Here is an 18,059-nt window from a genome sequence, read left to right on the forward strand (position 1 = left end):
AATTTTGCTTCATATCCCCTTGTATGCAAAACTTAATGGACCAATTGGATGCTGCAGTGAATGTTAAATCTTGAGGATAAAAAAAAGGGAGCAAAAAGATGTGAATAGCTTGGAAGTGGGATTAATGTTACAATATTTAACCTGTTAAACCCCGAGCCTGTTTTTCAGGTTTCAGGCTCGAAAATGACATTCCCAGAACAAATGACTATAACTTCACTTCTAAAAGGTTTATATGAATAATTGTTGTTATCAAAGCAAGGTTACATCTGTGAGTTGGATGTAGAAGTGTCAGAATCAATATAGATGTTTCTGTGTCAGAGTAAATTCAGATGGAACATAGTAAAAAAATGTAAATTCCTGTCTCCGCCTAAAGAAAACCCATTACTTATAGTGAAGACCAACCTTGAATGATGGGTTAGTAGCCTAAAAGCTTTAGGAATCCAAAGTATAACATATACCCTGTATCAAGATTGAGGCAAAACAAGTCACATTTGACCTTTTTAGAGAGGTTTATGAAAATAAAGTCCAGGTGGAATAAGCTTTGGGCACATTTGGGCACATTTGGTTCCATCAGTGCCATTTGACCTTTTTCAGGTACCAGACTATACAAATCATTGTATTACATTGAATCATCACTATAGGTATTCATTCCACCCAAAGAAAAATATATATATTTTTTTTAAATAATTTAAAAATATATATATTTTTGTGTGTGTGAGTGTGTGTACTAGGTGTGTGTAAATGTAGGTGTGTGTGTGTGTGTATGTGTAGGTGTGTATGTGTAAGTGTAGCTGTGTGGGTATGTGTAGGTGTGTGTAGCTGTGTGGGTATGTGTAGGTGTGTATGTGTAAGTGTAGCTGTGTGTATGTAACTGTACCAACGCACTATACAATACAACCACACTGTAGGTCATTGTGTGTAGGTGTACTTGCACAATACAAAAAAACAGAAACATAGGTAACATTTGACTCCAACTGGGGCAGATTTATTTCAAACATTTTACCAACACACTATACTGTAGGCATGTAAAAACAAACATTTTACCAATGTACTATACAATAAAACCACACTGTAGGTTTGTAAAAACAACAAATATTTTACCAACACACTATACAATAAAATCACACTAGGTATATAAAAACAACAAGTATATTTTTTTTAAATAAACACTCGCAAAACATTATACCTAACTGAACTTTATACCTACCTGAATGTTCCAGTATTTAGGTCGTGCCACTCCCTGAAACAGTTCTTTTTGACAGTGAAGCACAGAGGGACCTGGCACTTCCTGCAGTACACAGGTGTCTTCACCCTTTTGAGTCCAGCATCTAGGCACCTCCTGCAGTTCTTCCTGACCTTGGTGGCATCTTCCCCATAATACTCGGACATGCATGTGAGTGATGATGGAGGAGGAGGAGGTGGTGGAGGTGCAGGGCCTTCTGCAGGGCCTTCAGCAAACTCCAACAATTCTGCTCCCTGAAAGTCTTCTGGGTGTGTGGCTTTGTCCTGCTGGGGTCACTCCTCATCTAACAAATGTGTAAAAACAAAGAGATTAGATTAATTCACTGGCTTATACTTATAGGATAATATTGGACTATAAATGAATAATATTACACCAAATAAATAAGTAAACACATGTATATTCATTCACTGGCCATTCATTTAGAAAATGTAACTCCAAAAAGACAAGTAACACTATTTAGCATTTTGCCTAATCATTCCTGTAGCTTCTTGGCTAAGCTAGCACTGTGACGCAGTTCCACCAAACACATAAGTAATATATAAAAACAGAGAGATTACATACCTTTCCCGTGGTGGAAGTTCAACATCCGAGTCATTAGTGTCCGGATCCAGGTCTGGCTGGAGGAGATCTTCATCATCCGACGAAGAGTCATCTGGTATGAGCTATCGTCAGCTAGCATCTCTAGCACCTGCTCGCCTCGGTGGTGAAGCTCTCCCTTCTGGCTGCGTAATGGAGCCGGAGCGGGCGTAGTTTATACTACGCAGGATCATATATTTGGAACCCATTGGTCGAATTGGGTGATTTACACATTTTCTGAACCGTTAGAGCCAATTGAATCGAGTGACAGTTAGTAAGTCCCGCTAAACACTTACGTCAAGTAGAGAGAGGTTCGCGTAAACAGCACGTGAGACAGCATTAGCTCGGGACTGCGAAACTTTATACCTACTCTGCTGCCATGAATGTAATGATAGATTATCAGAAACAATTCTAAAGTGACTAATATACATTGGATTAACCTTAAGCAGCGTTGTTATTCCCTTGAACACGAGCTTTGATCACAAAACAGCAACGGTAAGACATAATTATTGTTATGGTTTTGAAAACTGTTGTTTTTTTTCTTCTCTGTTCTGGTTGATATCTCAGTGAGTTTGTGTCCTACAGTGATGATAGTTATAACAAAATAATCTGTGGAGTATCAGCTTTCAGATGATATGTAGTTTGTGCAGAAAATATTAAGTTTTAAAGATCGTTTTTGCTAGTTAGCACCGGAAGTAGCATCTGCCCGTTTTAGCTAAGGGCTAATGCTAACGCTTCTTGTGAGACTTGTGTTTTGTTTCGGTAAAAATGGTTCGTATAGTCAGTTAGCTGAGATTCTTCTCGTTAATCTGGTATAACACATTAATAGGTTTTTAAATATTAAGATGCCCTGAGACACAGTGTCGTGAAAAGAAAAAACAGGGTCCCCGCCGGCGGGGACCTTCGGGTTTAACAGGTTAAACAGTGGCCTTAAAGCTCACCTATTATGCTATATTTTAACAATACATTATCGGCAGGGGTGCACATAACTGGTACGCAGGTACGCATGTGCGGCAAACATCTGAAATGCGTACCGTCACTTGTCTCACTAAGCGCACTTCCGTACCGGCGGACTTGTGAAGCATTTCCACTGGACGACAAAGCCGGTCGCTGTGCGCACAGACGGGGCTGCTGTTAACGTCGGTGTGTACAACGGAATTGTGCCACAACTTCCGGCGCGAGTTACACGCGCGTGCTCCACTAGCGAGCACATCGACGTTCGCGAAACAGAGGGGCTGAACACATAACCTTGAGCGGGCAGCCCTGAGTACCAAACATTGTCTCTTGGTACTCATTTGAGTATGTGCACCCCTGATTATAAGGCCATATCTATAGAAAACATGTCTCTTAAGTGTTTTGCTCAAAATACCAAACGTATTTTGGGTCAGTAGCTACGGGGCCACACCCCCTTTGGAGCCACATGTAGCAGAGCTGCAGAGAGAATCAGATTCCCAGCTAAATGCTGCCGTGATTAAACGCTATATTATGTTCTAAACCAAATCGAGGATTATTGATTATTTCTGAGTATGGAGCTCAAATGCTTTTCTCTTGCGGGTTTACCACAAGGGGAGTACCTTTTTATTCCTGCTTTTTTACCCATAGGCCTACTCTCTCCAGTACAGCGTTAGCTCTGAGTGTTAGCGATGCTTGCTAATGTAAACACAGACCATATTACTTCAAAAAGACGTTGCGCATTGTTTCTGATACAGCGACGTGTCTGATAGGGCCGTGGGCGTATAAAGCCAGCCCACATTTCCGATATTACATCACGACCGCAGCAAATCTTGATCAGCTCCGTTGCACCCCAGTTTTTAGAGATGTGGGTAAGGAGGAAAAGAGAGAGGGTTTTATTTGCTGACACTCTCCTGACACACATAGTGCATTTTGCATAATAGGGGACCTTTAAGGTAATTGTTATGGTCATAAAGACATCATATATACAATGTGTGGACAAAGAGCTGTTGAAATAGCTTAATCACTGGACAGAAGCGAATCTTACTCTTACAGTTACATAAAAGGAGCTAACCTGTCTCGTAAAATAAGACACTGACCAACTGGGCTGCAGTATTGAAACTAAGTGTAAGGAAGCTATATAAGAACTATACTGTATAGTAAAATACAAGGACACTGAAATAAAATAAAAGGGCTGTATGAAATATTATATAAGTCTTAATCATGGGTTTTATATTTCTCCCTCCAAAATGTTTGTATTCCTTTTAAGCTCAGCTGTGACAATATCCCTAAAGGCATTTTTAAGCGTGTTTAACCAAAAATAACTTGACTTGCCTTTTACTTTCTCACCAGTGCATCATTGTTGATATTGGTTGTCACACAGTGGGCTATTATGCATAGAGAGACATTCATTTTGCTCTCAAAGGGGAATAGACTAATTATTTTGATCACTAATTTAGCAGTCCTAGGGCCAATTTATCTCTTTTTTTATCCCAGCAGTTGAGCTCCTCTGCTCCGCTGATACACAGCTGGGAGTGAATTAAGAATCCGTCTCCTCGGAGCATCTGTTTAGTAAGGCAGATAATGTGTGTCCCCCTGGTTCTAGAGTAACATGCTGTGCGGGAGACATTCCTCACAAAATACATATGAGACAGAAACATAGCAGCAGTCTATCCTATGACAATGTAAGATGCATAATATCTCAATATATCACTAGAAATGTAGGTTTCTAAAGACGCACTGAGGCTAATCTGCAGGAACATCAACAACTTAAATAAACTGTTTTTTTCTTTTGTGCTTTTTATCTCAAATGTTTTCATGTACACTCAGCAGGCACAGTTGGTTGTGTTGTCAGATACAACACCTTCAACCACCTCAGTTGTGAATATAAACCATAGGATACATAGATGTAATACCTGAGTTTCTTTCAGGTCAATTGGTGGGGTTTGAATCGGTGGTCCTCAGCAGTATTAATCCCAAGAACAGGCTGTGACATCACCCTATTTGACAAGGTAAAAGCCAGCTTTTTTCCACCAAAACACTAGTCACACTTAAAATGGCACCAATATAACCATAAGATCTATACTACACTGGAAGTGGTTTGTCAGAAAGATGTTGTTACCGTATAGTCCTATTCAGGGTTAGAAGTCAGTCCTCTGGAGGAGAAGTTCAAGATAAACAGCTGGATTTCAGGGATGCCAACAACAGACTATTGATTTACAAGTCAGTTTATGCTCAAAAGGTCCTCTAAATTCTCTCAAATCATCAAAAAAAAGTTGTATTTCTGATCTGACATCCCAAAATGTCGCAAATACAAATAAATCAATAAAATCTGTTGTATGATCTTTTTGAGAGGACAGTATCTTTGCACAAACACCCAACTCTGGTCATTAGAAGTGTCTGAAATGAGATTGCTTCACAGGGCAGCCATACTCTGTGAGAAAGGGTTAGGGGCATCCAGAAGGAGCTTTGAGCAGAACTTGTTCCTTCCCACTGAGTAGAGACAGGAGATGTGGTTAAGGCATCAACGGATGCCTCTTTGATTTGTGGAAAGTCAAATAGGAAGGAGACCCAGATGTGGAAGCTGGTGGGTTCACATATCTCATCTGGCTAGGGATCATCTTGGATGAGCTAGATTATGTTGTTGGGTAGAGGTATCTGGGTTTCCTTGTGTAGCCTGCAACCACAGTAAACAAATGGATATAATGTATTGTTAAAGCTTAACATATAAAAAAATATTTTTTTATAATTTAAAGAAATTCCAATGATAGTCAGTTACATTGTGTTATTTTATCCTGTTGTTATGACTAACATACTAACCTTACATAGCATATAATTTACTACAAAGACATATCTAACACATGCAAAGCGTCAGACGGTTACTCCCACTGTGGCGACAGAGATATATTTATCAACATTATAAGAACAAAAAAAGTGATGATTGGGTTAACTGCAGCAGACTTTGGGTATACCACAACAATAGGATCTTCAGAAGACTCAGCCAGAACAAACGCAGAGGAATAGATGGAGGAGACTGGATATGGAAGCTAAGCTGACCTGGCCTAGGAGCTAAGGCTATCCTCTACTCAGGCTGCTCCTGGCTGATGTCTTGTTGTTGGGAAATAGGATTGACGAAAAAAGACATCAGGCAAACATAGCAGCAGGATTGTACCCACAAATTAACAGAGCCCAGGCTCCAATGTTGCTTCCTAGATCAAGCTTTAGCACTTATACAGATCTCAAGACCCTGACAAGACGAGAGAAGGCAGAGTGTGTACACTGATGATGCTTGGTGCTTGAATATGAAAGTTGAGGGACAAGTGTTCCCTGATGTAAATGTTCAATGTTAAGATGCTGGCCATTTTATCTTCCCAGGGAAGCCACTCGTGTTTCTGTTGCCATTTTTTAAATCCTCCTGATGAAAATATTTAAAAATTAAAATCCGTTTGTGGTTGGACATGTTTTTTTTGTGTAGCATACAAAGACTACAACTGCATTTCATTTAGCAAACATAGTTGCAGAAAGACAAGACATGATCCTTGACTCTTTGAATACAATAACATTCTGGCAATGACCTACAAGAAAAGTCATTACTCTGTTTTTCTCTAACAGGGACTACACTCATTTTGAAGCAGGTACACTGAACAAAAATATAAACGCAACACTTGGGTGGAAGCTTAGATGCTAATGTATGCTAATTTAAACAAGGCTTCATTACAATATTATTAGATGCTAAGTGTAGGATTTGAAGGACAAAGAGACACAAAATGTACACGAATAAAACAAAAAGTAAAGCAGTTGTTCTTTTAGCCATTGCAGCCAAGATGCATTGAATTGAGTTGAAATTTGAATTGAGCTTAAACCCATCACTTGTTGTTTGCGGCTCTCCAAAGCCACACCAGCATGTGCTAACTCAAACACATTGCTTTCAGGGCATATTTTCCATACTTACCAAGTAAATAAATATAATAAACTGCCAAATAAATCAGTTCTAGTGAAAGTTAAGTTATATAGTCATAAAGCCAGCTGCTTGTATATATATACACTGAACAAAAATATAAACGCAACACTTTTGGCTTTGCTCCCATTTTTTATGAGATGAACTCAAAGATCTAAAACATTTTCTATATACACAAAATAATAATTTCTCTCAAATATTGTTCACAAATCTGAAAAAATCTGTGATAGTGAGCACTTCTCCTTTGCCGAGATAATCTATCCCACCTCACAGGTGTGGCATATCAAGATGCTAATTAACAGCATGATTATTGCACAGGTGTGCCTTAGGCTGGCCACAATAAAACGCCACTCTGAAACGTGCATTTTTGCTTTATTGGGGGGGGCTGGGGGGGTCCGAAAACCAGTCAGTATCTGGTGTGAGGGGTAGGGTTAGGTTTTGTGTTGGGGTAGGGTTTAGGATTCTCGGTTGAGAATGGTTGCACAGGCCTGAGGATCTGTGGATGGGTGTGTGTGTGTTGTTTGACCTAAGGTCAGAGAGGAGTTTTAAATATGGACAAATGCTGGGAAGTGTGTGTGCTTATAATTGGCTGTCCTACAACAAGGGCACACCCTGGAATCCAACTTAGATTGAGGGGGTCCTGGGGGATCGATCTCTGGGGAGGTAGGCATGCCAAAACTTGGAGGCAGGCAGTAAACGGGGCACACCCTGGAGTCCAGCTTGGGTTGAGGGGATCCTGGGGAAAAGTTCTCCGGAAAGTCGGCAGACGCAAGGGATTCCGTGGGCCAACAGGTGGAGCAGCTGGAGCCAGAGCCCAATTTAAGTGGCGAGCTGGTGTTATTGGGGAGAAGTAAAAGGGGAACTGGGAGATGGTTTTCGTGATTGTGTTTGACTTTGGGCTGAGGAGAGCCTGGGGGATGGTCGGCTACAAGGGGTTCCGGCTCTTTGGAACCAGAAACCCAAGACCACCTTCCTGGGGGATGGTCAGAACCAGACACCAAAGCCCACCTCCCTAGGGGATGGGCGGGTACATAGGCTTCCTGATCCCAGACGGATTCACAGTCGGAGCCCGAGCACCCACAACCGGAGGCAGAGCGCCATGGCTCCGGCACCAGCTGAAAAACCGCCTCAGTAGGGGAAAGCAAAGGAGGAACTGGGAGATGTTTGTTTTGATTGTGACTGATTGTGGGCTGGGGAGATCCTGGGGGATGGTCGGGCGAGCTGAGTCCCAGAGTGGGCCCGCCGGGCAACGGGAGCCCAACAGAGGAATCCAGGGAGGGGTCAGATTGGGTTTGTGAGTGGTTAAGAGTGACCCTCTTAGTCCCTTTCATCATGGACCCTCCCGGATTTTGGGTTTGGTCTGAGGGGACCCGTTGACCGGCCGAGCCCGACCGGAGACCAGCATCGCCTGTAGAGGGGAGACACAGAGGAGAGGGGTGGTTAGGAAGGAACTTTTTGGGCAGGAGGTGTGTCTTGCTAGTGGGCTGAGGCGGGGATGGGAAGGGAGGATGCTCCTGGATGGGAGTGAGAGGGGAGTGAGAGGGGGGGTCAGGAAGAGGGTTTTTAGGAAAGAGGTGTATCTTTCTTGTGAGCTGAGGAGGGGATGGGAGGGGAGGGGAGGGGACTCCTGGGTGGGAGTAATAGGGGAGGGGTCCTTAGGTTTAGGGCTGGGAGACCCGGGTCCCTTAGGCTTAGGATAAGGGGGAAGGGGAGGGTCTCTCAATGGCTGCCGAGAGGCCTGGAGGGGTTTGGGGTGGAGGACAAGGTTAGAGTCGGGTCAGGGTAGGGGATGAGGTTGGGGTATATACCCTGGGTGGGGTGGGGGGTCTTAGGATACGGAGAAGGGATGGGGAGGTGAGAGGGGGAGGGGTTCAAATAATTGTGTATAGTGGTTACCGTTCCCTGGGTCAGCCTGGGGCCATAGCATTTTCTGGCCCACCCTGTGGCGATCTGGAACGCTAGAGGGTTAAATGGGGAGGGTGTGGGTGTATGTAGTGTGTTCTTGTAGTGTTGTTGCAGTATGATCATGTTGGTATGCATCCAGTTTATGGTGTTGACATGTATCTGTGTGTGTGTGTACTCAGTTGGGGTAGATGGTTTAATGAATGCAGAGAGTATGGTGACTTGTCTGAGCATACCTGGGGGGAAGGTATGTGTGGCTATGGCTTGGTCTGTGGTGTATTTATGATGTGTGGCCTGGATGAGTGTGAAGTAATGTTTGGCAAGTTTTCTGGTGGCTGGTTCCAGTGGCTGGTATGGTGTTCTATGTGTGTAGTTGTTAATATCAGTGTGTGGTCTATGTGTGTAGTTGTTAATATCAGTGTGTGTTCTATGTGTGTAGTGGTTTATATCAGTATGTGTTGGCTGTGCATACTCTCCACGTCCACTCAACTGCACATACTGGGTTCTGGAATTGAACATTAAAAACCGTGTGGGCTCTTACCTGGGTAGGTTTTGTAGTGGGGCCTGGTGAAGACATTCCGGGTGGTTGTGGTTGGAAGTCTTTGTAATTTTCTTATTGCAGGTCCAAGTAGGATGGTTGTAGGAGTCTCCTTTTTGGATTTCCATGCGGTGATTTGGGGAATGTGCAAGGTCCCAACAGTTGAGAGGAAGTGTCTGTTTTGTAGAGTACAGCTTCCATATGGGGCAGAGCCCAACACAACAGTTAAAAGCTTAAAACTTTAATTAGCACGAATTTAAAAGAGGTTTAAAAAGCTTGTATTTAAAAGCACTGGTCAACATTTTAAAACAGAGTACCGTTCAGTGTAGGTGAGTTGAAGTAATCTCCTCGACGTTTCGATACAATGTATCTTCTTCAGGAGGAAAGACAGCATGATTATTGCACAGGTGTGCATTAGGCTGGCCACAATAAAAGGCCACTCTGAAACGTGCATTTTTGCTTTATTGGGGGGGTCTGGGGGGGTCCGAAAACCAGTCAGTATCTGGTGTGAGGGGTAGGGTTAGGTTGGGGAAGAGCGCAGGGCTCCGGAGGAGCCCATGCGTGGTGCACTGGCTCTCGGTAGATAGGTGTTTAAAAAAACATTAAAAACCTCCATAAACATAAACCTTATAAAAACCCTTTAAAAGGGTTAGGGTTAGGATTAAGGTAATGTTGTGAATCGAGTGGCCTGTGTTCGTCATCCATAACATACGCTTGCCCATACCATAACCCCACCACCACCATGGGCCACTCGATTCACAACATTGACATCAGAAAACCGCTCACCCACACGACGCCACACACGCTGTCTGCCATCTGCCCTGAACAGTGAAAACCGAGATTCATCGGTGAAGAGAACACCTCTCCAACCTGCCAGACGCCATCGAATGTGAGCATTTGCCCACTCAAGTCGGTTACTACGACGAACCGGAGTCATGTCGAGACCTCGATGAGGACGACGAGCATGCAGATGAGCTTCCCTGAGACGGTTTCTGACAGTTTGTGCAGAAATTCTTTGGTTATGCAAACCGATTGTTGCAGCAGCTGTCCGAGTGGCTGGTCTCAGACGATCTTGGAGGTGAACATGCTGGATGTGGAGGTCCTGGGCTGGTGTGGTTACACGTGGTCTGCGGTTGTGAGGCCGGTTGGATATACTGCCAAATTCTCTGAAACGCCTTTGGAGACGGCTTATGGTAGAGAAATGAACATTCAATTCACGGGCAACAGCTCTGGTGGACATTCCTGCTGTCAGCATGCCAATTGCACGCTCCCTCAAAACTTGCGACATCTGTGGCATTTTGCTGTGTGATAAAACTGAACATTTTAGAGTGGCCTTTTATTGTGGCCAGCCTAAGGCACACCTGTGCAATAATCATGCTGTCTAATCAGCATCTTGATATGCCACACCTGTGAGGTGGGATGGATTATCTCGGCACACACACTTCCCAGCATTTGTCCATATTTAAAACTCCTCTCTGACCTTAGGTCAAACAACACACACACACCCATCCACAGATCCTCAGGCCCGTGCAACCATTCTCAACCGAGAATCCTAAACCCTACCCCAACACAAAACCTAACCCTAACTTTATTGTGGCCAGCCTAAGGCACACCTGTGCAATAATCATGCTGTCTAATTAGCATCTTGATATGCCACACCTGTGAGGTGGGATGGATTATCTCGGCAAAGGAGAAGTGCTCACTATCACAGATTTTTTCAGATTTGTGAACAATATTTGAGAGAAATGATTATTTTGTGTATATAGAAAATGTTTTAGATCTTTGAGTTCATCTCATAAAAAATGGGAGCAAAGCCAAAAGTGTTGCGTTTATATTTTTGTTCAGTGTATATATATACACAGTAGATATATACAAGCAGCTGGCTTTATGACTATAGAACTTAACTTTCACTAGAACTGATTTATTTGGCAGTTTATTATATTTATTTACTTGGTAAGTATGGAAAATATGCCCTGAAAGCAATGTGTTTGAGTTAGCACATGCTGGTGTTGGCTTTGGAGAGCCGCAAAGTGATGGGTTTAAGCTCAATTCACATTTCAACTCAATTCAATGCATCTTGGCTGCAATGGCTAAAAGAACAACTGCTTTACTTTTTTGTTTTATTTGTGTACATTTTGTGTCTCTTTGTCCTTCAAATCCTACACTTAGCATCTAATAATATTGTAATGAAGCCTTGTTTAAATTAGCATTACATTAGCATCTAAGCTTCCACCCAGATGCGAAAATGTCCACCAGACAGCCTGCCTTTGTTTAGTATTAACCATGGATTACACTTTCACCCTCCCATCTGGTCTTTCACTAAAGCTGTGTAATGAGAAACTGTGTGTATCATTGTGAGGGATGTCCAGGCTCTTTCACAGTTATGAGAGCTTCGGGTGCCTATGCCCCATGCCCCCTGATGTATTTATGTTCTACTATCTTGAATCACCTGTTTTATATTAAGCACTATATGACGGTACAGCACTGAATGATTTTCGTTTCAAGCTCCACCGTATCCTGTGGATGGCAATCTGTAACACGAGATGAGAGTGTAGTGGCTACCTGTGAGAAAGGCCCTCTTTGGTGTCTCCTCTAATCGGTCTTCTTCTCTGCTTTACAACATGCTTGCTGAATTAAAACCACTATAGATAAGTGTATTGCTGCAGTGCCCAGTGTCCTAAATAAATGAGATTTATTTTCACAAAAACAGATCTGACATCCAATTGAAGCCGTATTTTGTTTAATGTGTATACTTGTATGGGTATTTTTGCATTCTGTATCTGGATTATGTCTGAAAAGGATGATGAAAATAAAGCATCTGAATAAACAAAATGGGGAAAAAGGGGTTGATTTAGAGGAAATCTGTTGATAATGAATTCCCAAAAAGCCTCCATAATTTTACAGCTCAATTGGCCTTGCAGCAGTTTGGGTTGTAGCATTTACTGGATCCACCAGATGGAGACCTAATGAGCCTTTTTTCAAAAGTAATACACAGATGGAGACAATATACTGTATGCATTCAAACTAGCATGTACTCATATCGCAGAAGAAAAAAATGGACTTCTCTGCGTGTGAAGCCCACACATAAACCATGGAACACATTGAAGCACAAACACATGCTACCTTTTTGTGTTAACCTGTTTGCTATATTATTTCTCATGGAAACAACGATGAATCAGGCATGTTGTCTGTTACGGAGTCTAGGCTAGATTTATTTTTGGGATTGGAAATCTTTGGCTGATTTTATCCATAGGTGCTTTAATTGTTGGCACTAATCAACCTAAATACATTACTTGAATGACAATGAAGATGTAATTCCACAGTTTAGCCACAGGAAAAATGTGCTTTAATGCCTAGCACTTTTCCTGTTGAATTGCTGGTACCCCCAGCTTATTATTTGCACTGTTATAACAGTTAGCTGCTAGCCGTGGGGTCATCTATGGTCCTGTTAGTAGCCATGTGGAGGCATTTTCTCTGTGCTGAATTTCAAATTCATCATTGCATCATTTTAAATCTCAGCTGGGTGACATGCTGTTTGATACTCATGGTACCTGTCTCTGTAAATAGAGTTTGTAAACTGTACCCTGTACATTATGTTGTATGTCATCCTTATTGTTGTTCTGTTGTTTTTATGTTACATGTGTAACTAATGTCCTGCAGGTCACCCTTGAAAAAGAGATATTTTGATCTCAAGGGGCTTCACCTGGTTAAATAAAGGCTACAAACACATACAAACAAATTGAGAACTTTAACAATCTAAGCTGAAATCTGACCAAACAGATAGCACCATAGTTCATCGTAAGAACATGCTTTGTAAATATTAATGTAAATTCCTAAAAGACAGCAATGAAACAGCCTATTAACAATACACATGTCAAAATAAGACGTGTTACTCAGTGTAGTACTCTAGATGTATGGCGTACTGTATATACTGTATATATGCTATGATTGGTAAGATTTAAATGTTTGTAACTGTTAAACAGTATTGTTTGTTTACACACTGATTATTATATTCTTTTTTTTGTAATAAATGACTTCATGGCACTTTCTTTTTCCACCAGATATAAAACTCTTAATGAGGAGACAACCTCTGTCTGCGTGAATGCAACATAGCCTCATTAGTGATATGGTAGTGGAGCTGTTTATGCATCTTGCATCAATGAGACATCAACACAATTACTTAATTTTTAGTGTGTTATTGTTGTGTTTTTGTCAATAACTAAATGAATGAATAATAATAAAAATGCTTTATATGTAAAAACAGTATTCAATAGAAGTATATGTGACCAGGCGTTGTTACCAGTATCAGTCTCGCACAGTGCTATTCACACATTGGCAGTACAGCATGGTAAGGCTGGGCTGAACACGCAACAAGCTTTTCCTGACTTCACTGCACTGACAAAAAACCCTTCTGACAGGAAGTCAGCTACACACAATGCTGTTTCTACAGCTTAGTGAAATTGATGCACCCTTTTTATAAACCTCCCCTGACATGGGATAATCCAGGAGCAAGTAAGAGCAAGGACATAAAGTAAGTGGAATATCTCAAAATGTGCGATAGCGGCACTTAAGGATGAGTCTGAAGATGGTTTATGTGGGATGACTTTCGAGTCTTTGTCTAGAAAAGTTGTTTTTGGTAAAAATGCTGATCCATCTAGGTCAGCACGGTTATCATTTTATTTTAAAGTTTTTAATCCTGCAGTTTTTTATAAAAAAAATAAAGGTTTTTTTCATTTGAATATACTTGTACAGCTCAACCTGCATATATGAGCTGCCGAGAGAGCAGTGAGACGACCACACAAAGAGTGCATGCAGGTAAACCAGCATTGGGACTAAGAGTTGGACCTTTACTTGAGGCAAACACAAAACTGAAAGGAGACATTTTAAAGGAATTAAATGGTGGTAAAAATGAAATAAAATAACCCTCTTGTGTATGATTTTAGGCTATTACACAGATCTTGAGGTGTGATGAGGTCATGAAAAGCATGTACCGTTAATATCTCCAACAATTTTGCATTTCTAGTGTACATCAAAAAGGATGAACTTTAATATCTTCTTTTAATATTAAGCCTCATTGTTGCGTCAAATGATTAATCTGTCCAATAATTACGAGACGCAACATCCACGCTGGTATTGTTTTCAGCATTGCAGTCTATGTGTGTGTAATCATGGGAAAAAGTTCTCCTGAAGACACCTACCTAGAACTACTGCGTGTGGTGCAGTGCATTGTGCGTTGGTGTTCGGATCAGGGGGTCACAGGTTAAAACCCCACTGCAGTCAGCATGTCGTTGTGTCCCTGGGCAAGATACCCCAAATTGCTCCTGTGGGGATTGTCCACAGTATTGAGTATGTAAGTCGCTTTGGATAAAAGCGTCTACAAGTGACATGTAATGTAATAGAAGCTGTTTTCTGTTATTTGTCAGGTGTTTATATTTCTGTCTGTGGACAGATTTTGTGACCACAAAACGTTACAGGTGTGTTGTTAAGATCAACGTAAAGGTTCACTTGAAGGCTAACACAATAACATATGGTATATTATTGGTCAAGTTGTACCTGCTTAACATCAGAATGTTAGCCTTTCAGCTAATGGAATTAGTTTATAGCACTGCTAAGTGCTACATGACGGAAGATTCATTGTTTAATTATCAAAATGGATATATTAATATTTGTTCTTTTCTTTTGGATGCTCTATTTGATGTGAAGCAGCACTTTTTCAGGAGCCTAATGCCACTAGGGTATGCACTTTCTCTCTAATACATGCAAACAAAGGAAGTATGTACAAAGGATGCGTAGAGAAATAAAAAGTAGGGTTGATTAAGTGTTCAGTAAAATCTTACTTCAGTTCACATAATACTAAGGGTTGATTTTTGCTTGAAAACTATACATAAATAGCAGGTGTGAAAGTGAAGGGATCTGTAGAAAATAAAATATGAAGATGACTTCTTCAAACAATGGATACATTAACTGCATAATTACACCACAGGAAGGTAGGCAACCTTGAACCTCCCATGCATTGTTCCCATTCCAACCAAGCAAAAGACAAGCTTTTCGCTACATTACATTACATTACATTACTATCTCGCATCTGGGTAATATCAATCAGCAGATGCTGCTTAGCTGGACCTTCTCAGTGTGCAGTTTGTTGTGCCCTATGTGTGCTGGATGCACTCCCACAGCACATAGCAGATAGATTAATTTCCTCAAGCAATGACATAGTCAATATAAAAAATCCCCTCAATAATCTAAAGACTTTGTAGACATAGGCAACTGCCCTTTAGTTATTGAAATCATACTGTACATGCATCTTAAATTAATACCTGACCTTACACACAAGCCACTTATTATATTCCTAATAAACATCATCACTCATTTTAAACATTAGAAATGTGGTCATTTTCCTTCTAACAGGCTACATAGCAAATTGCAGTACAGTAAAGTGTATCACTTTTGTTTTGCTGTATGTAAGCCTTTGTTTATCAATGTAAATGTTACAACTGGTCCAACTTTAGCACCAGTGTGCACCCTTTGTAAAAATATATACCATTGCAGACTGGTATAGTGCACTTTACAAACCAGATCTAATGCAAATCGGTGAATGGATGGTGCATTTTCCACAATTGTTCCACCAGACCCATGAGAGGGAAATGTGGAGTAACATAAATTATACAACCGAAACAGACAGAGGAAATACAATATAAAACGAAATGTTTTCTTATATAAAAACCCCATTTTTAATTATTTATGTTTCATCATGGTTGGCAGGATTTTAAGCAATAGCTATGAATAAGCATTTGATTTGGATATTAGAACATTATCTTGATTGTATGAAATTACAATGATACAATTCACGAATGATTATCAACTGTTAGTAAAATAATAATATTTATTTTTCCATTTCCCCATTCGCTTTCATACCACTTGGAATAGGTTTACAACAAAGCTACCTCTGCTGAGTCCTGGGATTGCTTCCTGGGTTCAAGAATGGATTCAGTGGATTGAGGAAGGGATTGACCCACTAAGGTGATGTTGTGGCTGCAGATCCTGTTGCTGGTGTGTCACACAGGTCAATACCGGTGTTTGTGCAGTCACTGCTCACACCTGTTGTTTCGCTGTTAGCACTCTTGTAGAGGTGAGATGTGAAGTCGCATGGCTGGAGCAGAACCTGTGCTGTGCACCACATGTGATGTGCTTTCTTAAATATATCAGTGACAAACAAATACATTTTAAGTCCTTTTCTGCTTGTATTTCATCTTTTACAATTCATTAAAATGTCTAATGAATCATGTTTGCATATAAGATTGGGGGACTAACATTTAGCAGGTCTAACTCTCTCTGTGTTGCCCTGTTTTTCATTTGCCCACTCACATTCTAAAAAAAAACCCTCCCTCTACTCTGCCTCTGATTTACTCTTACCCTGATATTTTAGAAAATATAAGGCATGTGCGTTTGGGTAAGACACTGTTCTCCTCCCCCATATCACAACCATTGCTTTGCAAAGGCTTCAATAACACCCTAGAAAATAACATTATATTATACATTTAAAAAATACACCCTATTTGAGGAATATGTGGTATTATGTTGCTGATGAACAAAAACAGTAATGTGTTTTAGAATAAATTAACTGTTTTACATTGACGGGTGCATCTTTAAACCTGGTGTTTCTATGCTCTGTACTGTGCTCTGTATTAGGCATGTATGTCTTGGCTCAGTTCGTAAAGCTATAAGAGCTCCAGAAACTGCACATCTCTGTCCTCCTCACTCCTCAACAATATCTAGCCCTCTGAGGCCTCTGTGACAAACACTCACCTTGAGTGTTGAATCACACATCCCCGGGGCTGGCCGACTCTGCCTGATGAATTTTCTTGGGAAAGAAAGGAGGGGTTATCTCGGAGGTCACCCTAATGTGAGCGACATTCATCAAACCTCGCTCCAGAGGAAGCGGCTGAAATTGGAAAACGGAAAAGGTAGTGATTCTTTGAGGGTTGCCGGCAAAAAGGGGGACAGAATGGGAGAAAGGGGAACAAAACAAACAAACAGCTTTTACGCAGACAGAGGATAGCTAATGGATTGAAGATATGGCAAGTGGGCAGTGCATGTTTACATGTTGTAAACTGCAGTCAGCTCATTCATCACTGTGGGCTGAATATTTCCCTCGAGCAGCTTTTGCTTCAATTTGGTAGCAAGCACCTTCACTCACATAGGAATATACACATCCAACACACTGAAATGAATTAGTGTGTTCATTTAGAATTATACATGCATGCATGTCTGTAAGGGCACAGATGTATTCATCAATTTAACATATTTCCTTCATGTGATCATTCATCTTGTGAAGCATTTTTACATTTAGTATAAAATCTTTCTGTTCAGTTACATGTTTTTTATTCAGTGTAGGCATTGTGTTTTTCTACCTTCACAAATGAAAATGTGTATTGGTTGCATTTTACTTTTAGACTGTAGCTGTGCTCTACATGTGTAATGTTGACATGGTAGTGACTCTGTGTTCTCACTATTTATTTTTTATTTTTCTTTACTTGTTGTGGAAAGGTATGAATTTAAGTGTGAATACCCTGTGATGGGCAACCTGGTCGGGGCTTTCAATGGTTTCCACCCAACATATACTGGACATGAAGCAGGACCCTGAAATAGAATAAAGCATAGACACCTCTTAAGCCCCACGGACCCGGTTCCGGGGCCGAAATCGCGTCATTTGCAGGAAACAACGTCTAAGGAACCTTAATATTTAATAAACTATGAATATTTTATATCCATATAACGGGAAAAAACTAATTTAACTGATCTTTTTCATTTTTTTTTCTCCAAAAAAAACACACAATGCTAACAGTGACCCTCTGAATTAGCCACGAGTGAAAAATGCTAACCTGCACCGA

Source organism: Gymnodraco acuticeps, unplaced genomic scaffold (assembly GCF_902827175.1).
Source record: "Gymnodraco acuticeps unplaced genomic scaffold, fGymAcu1.1, whole genome shotgun sequence".
Classification (NCBI taxonomy): domain Eukaryota; kingdom Metazoa; phylum Chordata; class Actinopteri; order Perciformes; family Bathydraconidae; genus Gymnodraco; species Gymnodraco acuticeps.